Raw genomic sequence first — 19,342 nt, forward strand, 5'->3', positions numbered from 1 at the left:
CCGCAGCGCTCAAACTTCCGCTGCCCTGCGGCAGTGGCTGTCGCCGAACAAAGGCCGGGCGGCAACCAATCCCCGCCCGGCTGCCAGCCGGCCCGCCAGCCAATCCGCCGCCGCACCGCCCTGCCCTGCCTGGTGCCGGCGGCGGGGCAGTTGGGCCTGCCCTAGGGGCAGGGACCGTGAGTCATCCCTGGCGGGATGGTAAGGGCGTAGGGAAGGCATTCGCTGGCGCAGCGGTTTGCTTTCGAGTACAGACGCCTGGAAACGCAGTGTCTCCCCAAGGAGAAAAAAAAAGAAGAAGAAAAAAAAAATCGAATAATCTCGAACTCTAGTGATTTATTGACATAAATAGGAGGGGGAGGCGGGAGCGGGTGGCTCCTTGCCTGAGCGAGACTGTGTCTGCATCCTAAGCGACTCCCAAGGCCAGTGCTACGCGCTCAAAAGGCTGGGTCCCAGCTTCCACCTTCCTGCTGACGGCCCAGTAGGCTGCCGGATGCTCGGGGAGTGCTGGGACAGTCTGGGACAGAAGTATGGCAGTTGGGGCAGGCAGTGTGGTAGATGGGCGGGACCCTAGTGCCCAGGGCAGGGCATTTTGTGGTACTGCCCTTCGACGCAGATTCTGCACCCTCTCACCCCTTCTACATTTGAAGGAAATTACCGTGTTTGCTCAAGTGGATTTGCTTCCACCTTAATCCACTCAACAAATTCTGATACTCCAGAAACTTGATTGTTCAGACATTGTGCGGTAGTGATTTATTTATTTTTCTGTTCATGAACTAAACAAGTCTTTCTCCTGCTGGTACTGGATGAATGTTGTGAAAAAAATCGATACTTTAATCCCAGTCTTCATATGTATGGGATCAGTTCTGGGATGTCACAGACAATACAAAATGCATTTTATGCATAATGTATATGTAATGCAAAATGACAGACTAATTAGGCATTTGCAAAATTGAATAGTTGCACAAACATATTCTTTTGTATTTCATTCTTTGAAAAAAGAAATTAATATTCAAATAGATCTTACAGCTACCATAGGTGGTGACAGTGAATAATTTGATACATATTTTGTGATTCATCTGCAGAATCTGAAATTTCATCAACTTTTCTCAAGTCTGAGGTGATACTGTTTCTTCCTCAGAGGCCGAATATGCTTCTCTTTGTCTGCCTTCCCTTGTTGGAAGATACTGGCAACAAAGTGAAAATGAGACGAGATCTCTTTTCTGTTAACAGGTAAACTGACTCTTCTGATGAGACAACCATCATGATGTATGACATGGGCCAACCATTTCCTACCAATGTATCCATTCTGTAGACCTTGGCAAAAAAGTTTGAAAGAGAGAGGATGGTCTCAAATGTTGGGAAAAATGAGAGAAATGTTCCTCTGTCTAGGACCATATAGTTTGCATACCATTTCCTCAGATTAAGATCAAAGGACTAAACAGGAGATTATTCCTGTTAAGAGAATGAATGTTCACTGTTGAATGATATAATGTAGTAGTGAAAAACGTCAGCAATTGCAGAATTGCTAGGTACCTTTGACTTTCACAGAATCACAGAATTTCAGGGGCTGGAAGGGACTTCAAAAGATCATCTAGTCCAACCCCCATGCCAGAGCAGGATCACGTACACCAGATTACACAGGAACGCATCCAGCTGAGTTTTGAATATCTCCAGAGAGGGAGACTCCACAACCTCTCTGTGCAGCCTGTTCCAGTGCTCCATCACCCTCACAGTTAAAACAATTTTCCTCATATTTTCAAGAAACTTCCTATGCCTCAGCTTCCACCCATTGCCTCCTGTCTTGTCATTGTACACCAACAAGAAGAACCTGGCTCAATCTTCTTGGGATTCACCCTTTACATATTTATAAACATTGATGAGGTCACCTCTCAGGCTCAGCTCCCTCAGTCTGACCTCTTAAGGAAGGTGTTCCACTCCCTTAATCATCCTCGTGGCTCTGCGCTGGACTCTTTCAAGTAGTTCACTGTCTTTCTTGAACTTAGGGGCCCAGAACTAGGCACAATATTCCAGATGTGGCCTCACCAGTGCAAAGTAGAGGGGGAGGAGAACTTCTCTCAACATACTGGTCACACCTCTTCTAATCCACCCCAGAATGGCATTGGCCTTCTTGGCCACAAGAGCACATTGCTGGCTCATGGTCATCCTTCCATGCACCAGGACCCCCAGGTCCTTTTCACCTTCACTGCTCTCCAGCAGGTCCATCCCCAGCCTATACTGGTGCAGAGAGTTGTTCCTTTCCAGGTGCAGGACTCTACACTTGCCCTTGTTGAACTTCATCAAATTTCTCCCTGCCCAGCTCTGCAGCCTGTCCAAGCCTCACTGAATGGCAGCACTCCACTCAGCTTGGTGTTGTCTGCAAACTTGCTGACAGTGCTCTATGTTCCTTCATCCAGGTCATCAATAAATATATTGAACAGTGCTGGTCCCAGTACTGACCCCTGAGGGACTCCACTAGACACAGGCCTCCAACTAGACTCCGTCCCACTGACCACAACTGTCTGACTTCTTTCCTTCAACCAGTCCACAACCACCTCACTACCTGATTATTGAGACCACACCGCCTCAGTTGAATTGCATGGATGCTGTGGGAGATGGTGTCAAATGCCTTACTGAAATCCACTGCTCTACCATCATCTATCCACCTGGTTATGTTCTCATAAAAGGCTATCAAGTTGGTCAAACATGGCTTCCCTTTGGTAAAGCCATGTTGACTGCTCCTGAGAATAATAGCATAAATAATAGCTTTGATCATGACATTTTAACTTTTTTGGTTTGTGTGTTGTTTTTTTTTTTTTCCCTATTAAGCTATGACACCTCTGCATTAATAATTTCTTTTGCTTGTATATTTCTTGAGCCTTCTGAGTTGGAGATGCTCTGGCTGTGATTTGTGCATTTTTAAATTGTGTGATTTAGGAGCAAAATATAATAAACTTTGAAAGCCTTCCTATCTATGAGTTTGCATATGAACCCTAAATGGAAAATGCAGACTGTAATATAAGACTTCAGCACTGCAAACCAGCTGCTGTTGGAGCGTACTTCCTCTGAGGCATGAATCAATAAAGAATGCACTTGAAGTTTCTAACATTTTTTCTCTCTCTCTCTCTTTTTTTAATTTGTCTGGCAGAAAAACCTTCCTATTCTGTGAATATGATCCAGTACAGTGCTTAAGAATTCTGAAGCTACCACTGCACAGCATTGAAGTGTGCCAGGGCACAGAGCTGGGCCTTCTCATAACAGTCTAGGAAGTATCAAATACCTATTTTATATTTTATTGGTTTTTTAAGAAGGAGAAAGACACATCTCAACATTAACTTTCCTACCACAACATTCATGGAGACAATAGGCAGGAGATGTGAAAAGGCTAATACTTTCACTACACACACTTCTGGGAACAGACAACAGAGTGCATGATCCATTAGATTGTCTTCCTGGTTTTGCAATTTATTTTTGCACTTAGATACTATAATGATGAATGAATTTATGCTAACTATTTATCTCCAAACATTAGATATGTGGATTATCTAGGTGTTTTATTATTCCATCCTCAAATGAGAGAAAGGACAGTATCATAATGACTTAGCAATACTGAAAAATGGTTTCTAATAAAGCTGTTGTTTAATAAACAGTTCTTCTGTTTAAATTCTGAAGCAAATACTTCAGACTAGCTTCCAGCTAAATTCTTCCAGTTGTGCTGTTTACCTAGTCCTTCATATGTTATAACTAATGACACTGTGTGCTTATAAGATTTTTTTTTTGCAAGCATAATCTTAAGTGTAATATAAATATAGGAGTCTGTCTTGCTTCAGAGTGTCTTAATGCACTAATTTGATTTTCAAAAACATTTCAGTTTGAGAAAGGAATAACATTTGCCTTTTTTTTGCAGCTATTTGGATAAAACAAGGGATTGTTACATGGAATATCTCATTGTAGGTCCAATAAAATAACCCAGATGGGAACTTGGGTGCCTAAATCAAAAGTTGTAAGTCTCACTGCATTATGTGCTTCCCAGCTAAGCATATACTTAGTTCTCTATTGTAGGTTAATTGTTTTACTCTCTTCTTGCTGAGATTTGAGATTCTGTGAATGTCAGTATTGACAGTGTTGCTTGGTCCATCCAGGATCCAGAGACTAAACTTCACTGTATTTGTCTTTTCAAAGAGGCTTATTGTGTTTGGAAATTTGAGATCATGTATGAAATAGAGACTGGTTTAAGTTCCTTACAAAATTCACTAACAGCTATTGCTTTTTAAAAATAATATCTAGAGAAGAGGCTCTGCCATATTTTTTCTGTAATGCTTGAGTAGATAGTGAACTTGCCCTCAAGCTGGAATGTAAAGTTGTAAGCTTCCCTCAGCTTCGTGGGGATTCAGACTGCAGCTTACATCTGTTAAGACTTTGGCCTAGCTACCAGGCTTTGGCTGCATATATAATGAGATGTTTTAACTATGCTTTTGAAGTAATGCCGCTGCACAGAAGATAAAAAGAGGACCATTGAAGTAGTAAAAATGGTATGTCTGTCTAAGTGGGCATGTGGTCCCAAGACCTGCATTAAACAGATATTGGGTAAACTTGCAGTTTTAAAAGTGAGGAGGACTTGTTACCCAAGGAACCCTTAATATAGACTACAGTCATCCTCTTTCTTCTTTTCCCTATCTGCCCTCATGAGTCTTCAGCTCTTGAAAGTGGCAAAGCAACATGGTGGGAAAATGTACTGTAGCTTTGTAATTAGGGCACTTACTGAAAAAAATCCAAGCTTCCTTCAGTCAGAAGAGGAACTTGAACCTGCGTCTTCCACCTTGTGGACAGTACTAGAAGCAGAAAGAGAAGGGGAGGAAAGAAAACAATAAAAGAAGAACTAAAAGGAATGAATGAAGTGTACTTTGTTTCTTGAAAGAACTGGGAGATATGTTTTCTATCAAGTACAGGTGATTCAGCTAAATTGAAAGGCTTACTTCTGACTGTAGTTCCTTTCTTGCTCAGTGTGCTTCATGGCTTGGAATCTGTTTTGGACTATGAAACTGACAGATCAAAAATTATCAGTTGTCCTCCCAACATCATCCAGCTTCCTTAGCAGTCATGGATACCTCCCATCAGATCCCACAGACTTATGTTCTTGGGAGGACAACTGATGATTTTTGATTGGTCTTAGTGACTGGGAGAAATGTGTAAATACTGAAGGAATGACAAATGTTACTTCAGAAAAAGAAAGAAGGAGGACTTGGGGGATCTACAGGCCAGCCAGCCTCACCTTGATCCCTGTGAAGGTGATGGAGCAGCTAATCATGGAAACCATTTCCAGGCATATATTGGACAAAAAGATAGTCAACATGATTTCACCAAGGGGAATTCATGATTGATCATCCTTATAACCTTTTATAGTTTGCTGAAAATTATGTCAGAGATCTCTTGATGTCCAGTAGACAAATTCAGAAACTGGAATTATTTGGAAATGTTATGCCAAACAGTTTTTATTTTATCATGAGAACAGGCCAGCTGTTTTCCAATGGAGACTTTCTGCAGGAATTCAAGCACTTGAAGTGTAATTCCTGATCACAGTGAGACAACATAGACAAAATACTTCAATCTCACCTAGGATTATTTACATGAGTTATAGGAGACCGGTATCTGATCCTGCCCCACCTGGCTCAGACTAGAAAAACGTAACTGTGGTGAATGCTTTGACTATGGGAGTATTTATTTCATCAAAGTGTGAAGGATATTTCCACCAAGTTTCTCACCTTGAAGATTTTTGGTTTCATTCTAATGCAAGGCAAGACGATTTTTGATATCTCAAAAAAACTATGAGATGGGAAATAATTTCCTATACAGTTCTGCTAACAAGATGTTATGAGAACTTTTTGGCTTTCTTCCTATGTAAGAGAGCTCTTGGCAAATACTCTGTGGTTCTCAGATTTTCCATTTTTAATAATTTACATGAAGATTGTATATAACATCTAGAAAGGGGTAACATAAGTGCCAGCTGGATAGAAACATAGTGACTCTTGGTATAATGTACATTTAATAAGCATAGGCTTTCAGAGATGGTGTCTAAAAGTATCAAAAGTGGTTACAGTACATGAGATCATGCTTTTATGACTACAGATGCCAAGGCACATTAATAGATAACTGAATTTTTTACGTGCCTGTTTGTAATTGCAGGTCTTTATGATACTTGCCACCCACATCTGACAAAAGGAAGTCTATTAAGTATTAGGAAATGGGCACTTACCATCAAATTTCCTGCATGCCAGACTCCTTTTATAGCCATCAAAAAGTCTTCTGGCTTGGCTCTCTACAAGCAGAATTTTTTCTCTCAAGTGGGTTAAGGATGTCATTAAGGTCATACATCTTCAAGCTGCCCCTTCAATAAAGCAGATACTCTTGTGTTTTTCTGTCACTGATCAAGCCTACTCTTAGACCAACCAAAAAGGTACCCATTTGAAATCTTGTCAAAGGACTAGCTTCACTGGGAATGATTTGACGTTTCTGGTGTTATGTATGGTATGCCTGAAGAAAAGTTAACCTTAGGACAATTACCTAAATTACAATAAGCAAACTCTCTGCTTGGGCTTGCTGCTTCTCTTTTTATTTTTTTTTCAGTCCTGGAGGATTTTCTACTGCATTGTAATCCTTCTACAAACTTAAGTGATGTCATACAATGATAGGAGTTTGATATAAATCTAGCACTTTCTGCTGCTATTTGATGCAAATTTAGACCCTAACACAACAGGTGGGAGTGCTAGTTGGGATTCATAAGTCATCCATGGAGGGTATTTCACTTCATTTATGCCTTCATTTGAAAGTGTCACGTCTGTGGCAGTTCTGGAGTCTGTCACATGCAATTTGCTTTGGCCATTGTATTCTGATGTCTGACTTGGAGGCCTTTGGTGTAGAGAATTTCTAGCTCTGAAACAAAAGAAAAGTGTGGCTCAAGAGGACTGATCTACAGGAGTAGTATTCACTAAAAGATAGGTGATATTGTTTCAAGAACATATCAAGAATCAGAGCAAACTGCATTTTCAACAAATGAAAGAGAATTTTCAAAAGCTTTTGGGAAAGTTGATTTAATTTCCTGTGACAAAGAACCTACAAAGCCAAAAGTTCAGCCACAGTTTGATGTTCACATAAACTTTTTTAGGTCTTTTCCTACAAGCACTTTGCCTATGTGTTTAGCTTTTGGGGAGAAATAAAAAGATCTCCATGTGCTTAAAAAATAATTCTGTGAAGGCATCTGTGTAGCTAAGGAACAGTTAGAGGAGACAACTGATTGTATCTAGCATCTGTTTCTGACTAAAGCAGCAGTTCTCTTTCTTCTTCTTTACCTTTCTACTGCCCTTTCTGCAGTCTCATGACCTTTCTTGCAGCCAATTCTGGTGCTTGTGTAATTCCTACAGTACCTGGTACAACCCCATAGAAGAAATGTATTTGTCTTTTCATTAATTAATTTCCAGTTAGCTTAGTGACCTGAACTGCTTGTGAAGGAGGAAATGGAACATCAGAAAGTGCAGAAGGAGAAGGTCAGGGTGGTATAACTGGAGGCAGAGAAGTTCTCATGGAAATCCACAATGAGTGGGACAGATAAAGAGAGAAGTCATTGCAGAAGTAGAAGTGGTAGGGCTATTAAAGACAGCCACAACACAGCTTTACTACAAAATGGTGTCCAGAGAAGATTAGGGATTGGGCCTTTTAGATGGAACAGGCAGAGGCACGCATGGGTAGCTGATAGTTCAGGAGACACACCACTATTCATGTTTTCTATATTTGTGCATACTAGAGTTAAAAAAATGAATCTGTACATTCTAAAGATTATTGGCAGGCCCTGAAGTACAGATTCTGGCTTGTTCAATGGGCAGTAGTAAAATAAGGACAATATATAAGCTAAGAACTGAAAAACAAATTGTTCACTGGTCAGCGTTCAGTTCTAATGAACAATGAGTGTATTGCTGCCTCAAGGCTGGTTTTATTAATTATGGTCCATGAATGCTGAAGAGATCAGAAGCTATTGAAATGATACCCTATTTTATGCTTTCACTTCATTGCCCATATGGTATACTCCTTTACTGTTAAGGACTAAAGGATTCACAAGACATTAATAGAAAGAAACAATATGAACAACATGGTTCATCAAATTAGGGATTTTCATTTTTTTTTTCTATGTATGCTTTCTCTTACGCTTTACTGCTGTTGTTTTATTTCCATTTTCTTCCCACTCCCTTATATGGGGTGAGTGAAGTCCATGTTTTGCCTTCCTTTCTCAAAAAAAGTATTTTAATGTAGCTTGATAGCATCTTGTATTTATCTGTTACTATGGGAATATATACAAAAAGGTACACAGAGAGTCCTCAGTGAACATTCCTACATACATGTCTACCTCTCAATGCTGTTTTCTTTCATTTCTTTCTTTGCTCATTTTTCAGTGCATGACAAAATATAGTACCAATAGCCAAGGCTAATCACCACTTCCCAGTACAGGGTCTATTTTCAGTTTGTTATAACTTTGTCAAACATCAATCATTTCAGATGAAAGCTTTTTACCCTCACATCCTATCTATCATAATTGTTTTTTAAATTTTCTTTTTATTGTTCAAGGCCAGGGTGCATGAGGCCTTGAGAAACCTGATCTAGTGTGAGGTGTCCCTGCCCATGGCAGGGGGGTTGGAACTACATGATCTTTAAGGTCCCTTCCAACCTAAACCATTCTATGAATCTATGAATTGTTGTTTCTTTGATGTTTTAGAGGAGAGAAAGATACTGATTTATTGTTGGTGCCTGGTAACTAAGGTGTTTCCTAAAATGTGAATTATGGATGATATTTTGCCTTCTTTTGTCAGAGTTAAAAAAATTTCAGGACTGTTTCACTGGAAATTTTACTGACAGCTAGAGACTCATTTTGGAGGCATTTTGAACAGAAGTTAATGGCTACATCCAGCAAACAAGCTGAGTGGATATACTGGCCTCCTCTTGAATAGTTTTGTGGTTAGGGCCTTCAGCTGTAGAAATATGAGATCCTTGTCTAATAGTGTTTTTTTTTCATCCTGAATCTCCCACATGAATGCTGTAACCTCTGAGGTACAGAAACATTTTGTCTCACCAAGTAAGTACTTAAAATACTTTGTGCTGAGCAAAGCAGCTTTGACAAGAAACACTCTTTTTCTGATGTATTCCTTTCTGTGCAGAATCTCTGCTGTGAAGGAATAAAACCCTGCTCATGGGTAATAAGTCTCATATTTCTAATCTGTGCAATGAATACTTGAATTTTTGCAGAAAGTAAGTCTGGGTTTTCCCTTTTCATGTTTTGTAAAGAATAGTTGAATTTAATTCTACCTTTGCCATGTTATAAACTTCTGAGAAAATTTGTTCTCAGAAAACGCCACAATTTGGTAGTGAGTTTGGAATTTGTCAATACTATGTAGCTCAGCAGTCATTCACCCTAGTCTCCTGAAATAGTTACATGACTTCAGATAATGTAACTGCGAGTAAAAATATCAGAAAAAAAATGAGCTAACTTTCTATAAGTCTTACTGATTTATTTTTTGAACAATACTTTTCTATATCACAATAATAACTCTTAAGCTCATAAGACATTTGGAAAAAAAATTAAGTCAGCAATCTAAGAACTTCCCATCCAGCAAGGGAGTAATTTCATAAATACCTAGAAGTAGATACATTGGTCTGCAGCAATCAAATAGAGACTTATTTCCAACATTTCACAATTTCCTGATGTTATTTAAGTCAAATAACATATATCTTATTTATTTCTCCTGGTCTGTCTTATCTTTCCTGTTGAGGGGACATGTTTAAATAAGAGAATTCACTTAAGGTTTTGATCCACTCAGATTATTAAGAGATGTTTTTCTGTCATCACTGTGCTTTGACTCATATGGCCAGCTACATCAAATAAAATCAAATTGCAGTCTTGTTTTATCAAGTGATGCTGTGCTTTTAAAGATCTGCTCAGCATTGCAAATAAAGATTCTGCTCCTTCTGGCAGAAGAATGCTGCATTTTCCTTTGATTTCAATTTACAATTCAAATCATGTCTTCAAAACAGGGTTATCAAACATCAGGTCTATGCAGGGTTCCTAAAACATCTAATACAAGTTGGCAGTCATTTATCACACGTTATTAAACAGTTTTCAAAAATCACAATGTTGTCACTGTAATTAGAAGCCTCTTTATATTGTGCTACATAAGTGCCTTCTTAATCTGAAAAGAAAGTTATTAATAGAACAGTCTTAATTGCTATAATTATATTAAAAGTAGTCTTGTTGTGAAGTCTGTGGATGCTCTAATTCCTTTACAGGCCTTCGCATCTTTGGATACTCATTATAAAATGTCAGTGATTTTAAATTAGCTTGCAGAGATAATTACGATTTAGATTGTAAACCCCATTTTAGTATAGCATAGCATGACTATATCTTCTACTTTGCAATTTCAATAAAACTCAATGTATTCAGCCTCCTGACAGGATAGAGAGCAGCATCAACCCTCTATAATCTAGGAGGAACCAGTTAAGGACCTGTTAATGCTGCCTGGACACTCACAAGTCTATAGAGCTGGATGAGATTCACCCAAGAGTGCTGCAGGAGCTGCAAATCAGCTTGCCAAGCTGCTCTCCATCATCTATGAGCAGTCCTGGTTAACAGGGGAGGTGCCAGACAATCTGAGTCTTTTCTGTGTGATACCCACCTACAAAAAGGGTCAAAAAGAAGATCCAAGGAGCTACAGGCCTGTCAGCGTGACCTCAGTACCAGGGAAGATTAAGGAGTGGTTCTTCTTGGGTGCAGGATAACAGAGAGATCAGGCCCAGTCAAAGGATTTGTGAAAACCAGGTCCCTGCGACTACCTGAAAGGAGGTTGTGGTGAGGCTGGTGTTGGTCTCTTCTCCCAAGTAACTAACAATAGGACAAGAGGAAATGGATTTAAGTTGTACCAGGAGGGGTTAGATTAGCTTTTAGGAAAAACTTCTTTACTGAGAGAATGGTGAGACATTGTTACAGGCTGCCCAGGGAGGTGGAGGAGTTGCCATCCCTGGAGGTGTTCAAGAAGCATGTATATGTGGTGCTTCAGGACATGGCTTAATGGTCACGGTAATAGGGTTACAGTTGGACTCAATGATCTTAAAGGTCTCTTCCACCCTTAGTGATTCTGTGATTCTACTCCTTCACACACTTTCATGTGAAAGGAAATGCCCTTTCCTTCTCTCCTCTGCCTGTCTTTGCTTCAGAGCTTGTGCTTACCTATCAGTGAGATCCTATCATTTGAGTTGTCCCACCACTGTGCAACTGTTCCAATGATGTCATAATTCTTCACCAGCATGCAGAACTCTTACTCCTTACAAGCTGTGTGCAACTGTGTATGGTAGGAACTCTTACCCTCTTTAATCCTTCCAAAGTGCTCTTTTGTTCCCACTACTTTCCTCTTGTGCCAACAATTACTAATCTCTGTTCTCTCACTTATTGGCAGACTTTTACACCATTTCAGTGAGGTGCATTTCCAGGTTGGCCACCTTTTCCAAATGGACCTTGTCTTTTACTAGGAGTCCTCATTCCTGAAACAAGGACCCATGTTTGTCATAAGAACCTTTTCTGTGTGAATCTATGTTTAAGCTCTATGGATGTGGATTAAGAAATTATAACCAGAAAACAGCAATCTGAAGAGAGGAATAGTACATGCTGAAAAGCAGCATGTGAAGATCTTCCAGGATATTCACAGATCAGTGTTTCTTTAGAATCCACAAGAACTAATGAACTCGGGACATGAAGAACATGTTGAATCTGTACTTGGCCATTAGCTTATGCTAACATCAGCAATGGGTTGTGTAGCTCAGACCACATCAAGAAGCAGTGGTGGCTGCGGTGTGCAGATGAATACTACGGGATTGCCATATGCAGCTGGTGAAACAAAGGACCATTGAAAGGACTATTCTGAATATCTATGTACAAGTCACTCATGTATCAGTACGATCCTTTGCATCTGAGTAAGCAGCCTTTTAACTGTTGGTCCAGCTAGTAACTCTGCATGTGCTTAAGTGAACTGTGAGAGAATGCTCTGGGTGAATAGTTATCTGCTGTTAATAACAAGTGACGAATATTGGCTGTGATTTGCATCTTCCTCTGAAATGATCCACTATGAAGGTAAAAAGGAATTTACAACATGCTTATACAAGCTAAAGTACTACCTGTGACACCAGCCCCACAGCCAGCTGTTAACTCAGAGTATATTGAATTCTACCAGGCCTTTCTCATTCACCTGTAGGACTGAGGAAAATTCCCCTTGGACTCCCATGTCTTTTGTCTTTGCCTCTTGTGCTCTCTAGACCCTTTAGATTTTTTCCAGGTCTCCTTTGGTTCCTGTGTAGCTAAGCAATGAGAAATAATAGTCTGAGGGTATCAGGGCAGCAGTTTCTCTGCAATGTCCTGGATCAGGTCAACAGAAAGCCTCCCATAATAGCAGCTCCATCCCCTACATAAGGGTATCTCCAACCATTTTGCACCACCATTTCATCTTGGTGGTAATGCATATTTCAGGCTCCAGAGTCTTCCTGGTAGAGTTTGTGTTCTCAGGGCATGTAAGTTTGTATCTGGAGGCAGAGGAGGACATACTCTGTTGGTGCCAGGAATCATAAAATTTTAGGTTCCCCCACTGTGAGAGACTCCATCCACCATGGTGTAATGGGTTGGGGCAGATCCCCTCCCCACCACAGGCAGAAATAACGACTCAGACAAACGGATTGCAAAAGTGATGAAAGTTTAAATGGAAAGCGGTGAATGTTACAGAAAACCCAAAGCGCAGTGACAAAGAAAGATCCCATCCCCACCTGAGGGTGCATGCAAAACCCCCAGGGCTCCTTCTTCCCCCTCCCTCTGCTGGGCTAGTCTCAGCTGGCCAGGCCTGAGACTGCCCATCCCCCTGTGGCCTTGGGCCTAGCCAGGCCCAAAGCCAGCAGACATCTCCCCCAGTTACCGGCTGGCGGAGGAGGAAGAAAAGAGACAGTGCTAGACTCCACACTGGATCTTATAGTGGTGCAAAGAATTATGGTAGGAAATACACAATTTCCTGTGTCCATCCCTCTGGGCTGGACTTCTGGACACAGGAAGTGAATGCACCAGGGGGGCACCCAGCTCAAACTACAACACATGGTCTGAAGCATAGTCTCATGCCATGCTTACTCCATATTGTGGCTCAGGCTCTTCCCACTGCAAGGTATCTGAGAAGACCCTGCAGTCTCTTCCTTCTCTGTAATGGTGTGCAGTCATTTACCTCACCCCACAACCCCTTTACCTGGCAACCTTGACAGAGCACACCTCTCACAGATGAGGTCACTGTTAACCCCAGCCCAGTGACTCCCTGCAGCCTATCACATAGCCACAACATGGCCACCTGCCCTCCAGACTGCCATTATGGTTGAGGTCTTTTATATGCCAGGGTGCTTTCTGCAGCTGGTGACGGGGACTGCTGCACAGTTCCATACCACTTGGAGCAGGTTTTTTAAAGCCATCTCTAAACAAGCACTTCTACTAATCTCCAAACTCTTTTTTTTTTTTTTTTTTGCATTCCTATCTAGTAGCTAAATACTGTCCTCACTGTGGATGAGCAGTAGATTGCTTCCTAATCAGTAGGAAGGTAGCGACTAGAATCTACAAGAAACAGCATTCTGAAGAAAAAGAATAAACAGAACAAACCCCAGAGCAGAACAAGAAAATAAAAGAGCTACCAAGGGGAGGTGTATGTGATGTGACAGAAGTACTGCTGCTAACAAGTGCCTGCTTTTACCACAGATCATTGCTCAGCAGAAATCCATCCAGTCATCATTACTGTTCATGTATAAACACAGATTGTAGGGTAAGCTATAACTTCTTGTATTCTCATTATTAAGCAAGAACTTTTCATCACTCATTTTCAGATATGTAGGGGTTAAATGTAGGAGTCAAATGAAGGAGTCACAGCTAGTCACTCTGCACTTCCTTTGTAGTCTGTGGGAAGTGGATGATTCATCTGGCTTACTTAGACAACAGCCTTTGGATGATGTGATCTATCCTTTAGAGACAGCAATCCTTTTTTATATTTGGTGTTTAGTTAATCACACTGTCTTGTCAGGTCACACCTAGCTTCCTTGAGGCTCAATTTCACAAAATCATGGGATCACAAAATCACGGGATCACAAAATCACAGAACAACTGAGCATAGAAGGGCCTCTAGATATTTGTTAGAGCAAAGCAAAAGCATCAGGAGGACTGTGAATTAGCATCTTCACTGGGATTGATCATTAAATAAAGTTCCAAGAAATGTTTTTTAGCTTGCTATCTCAGATATTATTAGGCATACAACTTTCTTTTAGAGTTTTTTTATCAAAAGCAAGATTATTTGTAGAAACTTAGAAAAAAGCAACCTTGAAAGTACCTTTGGGTTGTAGAAACCCAACCAAACTGTTCAGCCAAATTACTCATAGAACCCAAAGATAACCTGGATACTGAGTCACTAGTTTTTTTATTTATCTAAATATGGACATAATGCAAAGGAGTTGAGTCAGTAGGTTTCATCTTACACAGATTACTTTGATTTCTTTGCCTTTTCTTCAATCAATTCTGTTTGCCCTCTTAATCTACCAAATTTTAATCAATGAATCAGTAAGTGATCACAATACTGCAGTATTTTGCCCTTTTATAAGACTAAGGGATCGAAGTTCCATTTGACTTTGACAAAGTAATGGAGTAAAACTGAGATTTAACCCAAACAAATAGGCATTGGCTAGTAATTTGCAATTAATCGTTGGTCTCTAAAGCTTCCCAGCTCATCAGTCTAAATTTTATAAGGTGACAGCTTATGGTTTTCATCACCCAAGGCTGCTGCTTTGCTTTTGAAAGTTGCAGGCTTCTTTCCAGTGAAATACTACCCCTTTGGACTTCTTTTTCTGTATTAGTTTGGGCTGATCAAACTTGGAGGTTGCCCCACACCTTCTGGCTCCTAGTTTCAGTGGTTTATCACTTCTGCTGGTCTGATCTTGCTGTGAACTTCATTGCATTCTTAAGCCATCAGGAAACCTAAACAGGGATAATATTCTGCTGGTTTACCTATTTGGATTAATTCATTCTGCCAGCATTGGCATCAAGGGATGGGAGGAAACAAGTGACCAGAGAGAACTGTGACAACCTGACTTAGGCAAATGCTGTCATAGCAGCATCCTTGGTTGTAGTTTGAGATCGCGACTGACTCCACCAAAGCAGACCCCACCTCTTTAGCTATGTCCTTGTGTTAGTGTGAGTGGATCACAGCGATCTTACTGATTTTGTAGCTCTGAAGACAATGTAGGTGACTGTAATGGGTTGGGGCAGACCCCCTCCCCACCACACGCAGAAATAACGACTCAGACAAACTGCAAAAGTAGTGGAGAGTTTAAATAGAGAACAGTGAGTGTGCACAAAAGGAAACATAGTGACAAGAAAGGAACCTAAGTAAACCCAGAAAGACCCCCAACCCCACCTGAGGGTGCACCCAAAACCCCCAGGGCTCCTCCTTCCCCCCCCTACTATTAGGCTGGTCTCAGCTGGCCAGACCTGAGCCTGCCCATCCCCCCGTGGCCTTGGGCCCAATCAGGCCCATGGCGGGAGATCTCTCCCCCAGTTACCGAGTCTCGGAGAGGGAAGGAAAGAGGAAGTGCCAGACCCCACTGCAAAATTTATAGTGGTGCAAGGGATTATGGTAGAAATACCTAATTTCCTGTGTCCACCCACTGGGATGGACTTCTGGACACAGGAAACACCCCTGTAGCAGAGGGCACCCAGCCCAAACTATGACAGTGACACAACTCAGCAGGTATGTCAGCAAAACAGAATGAAAGGTTGCAGGTGTTAACTTCTTACAACAGTGAGATAGCCAGTTCTGGTAGGGCTGTTCTCTGTTCTAAAAGCATACCAAGCATTTCAGTTGAAATTACATACAAATAAAACCCTCCAAGATGTGTCTTGCTTAAAAAGATCCATTTTCCTAGGAGTTCAGTTTCTGCAAATAAACTTGAGGTTATTGTAGCTCACATGGAGAAAAGGGAGAGGTGTGAAAGAATTGCTGATGTAAGAAGCAGCAGTATGAATGGTCCATGTTTTCCATTGCCCAAGAAGGCAATCCTAAGAACTGTTTCTAGCTCTGAAGGAAGAGAGTATCTGTATGACGTCAGAGAATTTATTCCTGTTGTTAATTTGTGTATTTTTAATAAGTGGTGAATGAAGATATCTTTCCCATGTGATGATTTTATTCCATGTATAAATATCTTTGCATTCAATATATAAAACATTTCAGAATCAGAGCACTGTATTTTATTTTTTATGGTTTCATTAAACCATTCCCAAAATATGTATGTGTTAAAGCAGGAATGTGTTCCAGATGCCCAAAGAATTATTGTTTGTTACTTAGAGAAGACATTTTGCAACTTGGTTTGCTTTGCATCCGGAGTCAAAGTTAGTTGAGCTTTTGAACAAAGTCCAAATAAGAAAGTATAGTGCTAACTAAAGGTCACAGTTATTTCATGTAAAAGCTCTGCTAATAAATCTTGAGTAAACCAGCTCAATTTTCTGACGAGTTTAGCACACAGCTGATATCCTATTAATTTAATGAGTATGATCTTACAGAATCAGGAAAGCATAAAAGCAGATGGCTCACAGTAATGTATGAGATGCAGATAAAAAAAATTGCTTTTTGAAGGTCAAAGGAATATCCTGACAATGGATATTTCTATATCAACCTAGTGTGCACTGACCTCTTTTTTATCAGCTGACAAAATGCAACATTTGGTGATTGTTTATGGAAGCAGAAAGGGGGAAAACAGTCTCTACTGAACCATACAAGAACTCAGGTACAGGAGGCCTAGCAATAGGAAACACCTGTGAGAAAGTCAGGAAACGGCAAATTCAGTCCTCATCACTCCTTCACAGACAAAGAAGAGTTGATGGTTGTTCAATCTGTAGCTGTAGATCCTGCAGACTATCAGGCAGCATGATCTAGTTCAGGTCTAGTTCCACAGGCTGCTGTCTTGGTGTTATGGATCTTCACAAGTGGCTCATTCATTAGTTTGTTGATGAAGCCAAGGAAGGCTCTGACAGCTTAGATATGCAAGTCTTCATTTTTGTTGTGCTTTACAAGATGAACAGCTTTTAACAGATTGATTTGCAGAACTCCAGGCTGAGATTGTCAGGATAGCACACATAAAAATAATCTTTATTTAGAAGCTAAAGAAACAAGTTCTCACTGTTAAATATAGACTCCAGAAATGTGATTAGACTTGTGTATATTATCACCAAAATTAAAATGGATGCTGTGTACACTTAACCATGGGATTTGTTTGTGTGTGTGAGTAGCAAATATACAGTGGGCAAGCATTTGTATGGAATCAGAAAGTGTGGTGAAACTATGGTAATATTTGTTCAGTATAAATTCAGTGAATTAAATGCTTTGCAGAATACATAGAATACATAGAATAAACCAGGTTGGAAGAGATCATCGCGTCCAACCCATCAACCAATCCAACACCACTTAAACAACTAACCCATGGCACCAAGCACCCCATCAAGTCTTCTCCTGAAAACCTCCAATGACAGCGACTCCACCACCTCCCCAGGCAAGTACCTGGCTATGTGTATAATGAGGTTAGAAATGCACATGTGGAGAATCCATCTGGGATTCCTGCAAGGTCAGGAGTGTAGCCACAACTTTGTGCCTTGCAGTCTTTGAAAGATGTTCAGTACCACTCACTCTTCCTGGACACATTTTCAGTGCAAAAAGACTAAATATATCTGGGGAAACCCAGATTTGTTTCTAGCATCAAGCAGATTTGAAAAACAGGACAGGACTTGTATATCAGACATGTACAGACTTGTTGGCACTGCAGATAGCATGTTGCAGTTGTAGAGTTGTAGAACCAATGAGAATATTTCATATACCATACAGCTTGTTTAGTTGGAATCATAGAATTGTTTCAGTTGGAAAAGACCTCTGCGATCAAGTCCAGCCGTCAGACAGTTCTGACAGTGCAACTCTCTAGTGCACAGATGGAGAAATTTCTTAGCTGTAAAAACGACTGTGAAAAGGAACATATTCTCTATTCTGCTTGCAAATAGACACTTTCTGGAGATACTGTTAAAATGGCATGGAGGTCAGTAACATGAGAACTAGAGAAAGGGATTTTATTGCAGTGAACCATTGCATAAGCTATGTTGTTAGTTATGCTCATTCAATAGCCAGAGCACTGAGATCAGCTGATTTGCCATGAAAAGAAGTTACCAGTCAGTTCACAGTGGGGCACGTTCTGTCCTTTCATTGTTTGAGGCTTGTTTGTTGTTTTGTTTTTACCCTGAGGATGCAAATGGCTTTTGGTTTTAATCTATGAAAGCATTTGATGTTCCTGATGAGAAATAATGCTTTTTAAGTTAGAGGAATACATATACTACTAATGTACTATTTTGTTTTTTAAATGTTAATTGGGTGATGAGGGGCCCTTTTGAAGAACATAAAAAGTATCAGCTGTTCAAAATAGAAGACAGAAAGTTAACTCTCTCAACTAAAAGGAAGTTTGCTGCCACCTTATGGGTTTGTGAAGTATTTCTCGCAAATGAATGCAGCACTGTTGTTAATAGTTCTTAAAGTTCTTTTCCTTAGTGTATAGATGAACTTGTGAGAGCCTAGCCTGTCACTAGTCCAATTTTAATTTTTTTAATTGAACTTTAATTTAAAAAATAAAACCTGATACATCTTATGCTTTATGTAACTGCCTCATTTGGTGCTTTATAGGTCACTATTTGCACTAGACATTAGCATATCACCCCAAATGCATATTTTTATATTTTATAAATTGAAGCTTTTATATATATATTTAATCTATTACGTTGTCTATTAGTTTTAAATCCCTATTGATGGCCCAGATGCTTTCTACAAGCTGTACTGCTTTACATTTAGAGGCTTGCCTGACTGATGGCAGAAGGAGTTTCCTTCTATGTCAGTTGAGGATATGTAGGTCTTGCCTTGTACTCCAGAGCACCACATGCAGGGAATGCTCTTCTGTCTGGCCCGGAGTCAAGACTGTGTAAAACTCTTTTTAATCTTAAACCCAAATATTCATATTAAATAATAAGGATTTTCCATACCTTTTAATGTATAAATGACTAGTCCAGAAGAAATTGTGAGACAAGCTCAGGCTTAAAATTGTGGACTTTTTAAGTCTAAGGGAAGAAAGATCAACTACAAGCAGAATTTTATTATTATATTTTGTAAACGTCCTCCAAACATGGCATTGTTTGGGACAGCTATATGGAAGTGTGGAGCTAAATTTGGCA

This window comes from Dryobates pubescens, chromosome Z, assembly GCF_014839835.1.
Source record: "Dryobates pubescens isolate bDryPub1 chromosome Z, bDryPub1.pri, whole genome shotgun sequence".
Classification (NCBI taxonomy): Eukaryota; Metazoa; Chordata; class Aves; order Piciformes; family Picidae; genus Dryobates; species Dryobates pubescens.